Source organism: Limulus polyphemus, unplaced genomic scaffold (genome assembly GCF_000517525.1).
Source record: "Limulus polyphemus unplaced genomic scaffold, Limulus_polyphemus-2.1.2 Scaffold1560, whole genome shotgun sequence".
Lineage (NCBI taxonomy): Eukaryota > Metazoa > Arthropoda > Merostomata > Xiphosura > Limulidae > Limulus > Limulus polyphemus.
Genome location: NW_013667170.1, coordinates 29,442 through 30,312, shown reverse-complemented (window position 1 = coordinate 30,312; position 871 = coordinate 29,442).

Here is an 871-nt window from a genome sequence, read left to right as displayed (position 1 = left end):
GCTATATGGACCGGTTTCTGAACGGTGGTTACCCCCGTCTCATCTAAATTATAGATATCTGATGGACTGAAATTAAACTTCTCCTGCAAACGTGACAAATTGTCAAAAACATATCTACATATCTTTTGTTAAAACTTGTCGCCCTGCCGAGACTCGTTGCTTCTGGCGTTCTTATTGATAATGATTCATTACGTTTCATAAATTTGGTAAACCAGTCCGGGCCAGCCATTCCTGTTGCTGCCCAATTCAAAGGAGCTGTTATTTTGTTTTCGTTTGCAAATTGGTAGGCTAACTGTCTGATATCTTTAGGAGAAAGTCCATAAAAAATTTTGGATGCCTTAATTATGTAATCTGCCAATAACTTTTCTTGAGTTTCTGTGAACACTTGCCGGGGTGTTAAGTATCCAGCTTTTAGATTAGTTTTTTCCCATTTGGTTCTGCATTCCGTTTTTGCTTTTTCTTGATAAATCTTTGTAGCGTCATGAAATTTATGATTGTTTTATATCTATGAATGCACTATAATAGGCCTGTATGTAGGCTAAATGGGCAGGACATAATTTGTTAGCGAGTGGCTGTCTGAACAGTACAGTGGTAACGCGCTGGACTCCCGATCGAGATGCACACACATGTTAAATAGGCTATATTAAAAATCGCAATTTTGATTTTATAATATTAAGTTATCTGTACAGAAATATTTATAAACATTTTTTGTTGATATTTGAATTATAATAGGCCTATATATCATGATGGTTTTGTTTACTGCTTTTTGAAAAATAATAACAAACCTGAGCCCGTACAATAACTTTAAATCAAATTATTAATCTGTAATTAATTATACTTACATTAAAATCAGAAGCAGTTTTTCTTAATG